Source organism: Procambarus clarkii, chromosome 34 (genome assembly GCF_040958095.1).
Source record: "Procambarus clarkii isolate CNS0578487 chromosome 34, FALCON_Pclarkii_2.0, whole genome shotgun sequence".
NCBI lineage: Eukaryota > Metazoa > Arthropoda > Malacostraca > Decapoda > Cambaridae > Procambarus > Procambarus clarkii.
In genome coordinates, this window is record NC_091183.1 from 37,442,203 (window position 1) to 37,442,415 (window position 213).

Genomic DNA, 213 nt, shown 5'->3' on the forward strand with positions numbered 1-213 from the left:
CATTATGGAAAATAAAATTAAAATTTATGACAATTTTCTTATTTTTTTTTCCCCCAATCTTGGTTTTCTAGGTGGAGCCTCGTCGGCTTTCCGGAGCTGTCCAGGCTGATGTGTAATTATCTTTCTGGCATCAAAGTGCATGGCTTTCTTGCCTACCAGGGACCATGAGCCAGAACCTGGCCCCCTCAGAGAGGCACGAGGAGCAATGGCCTA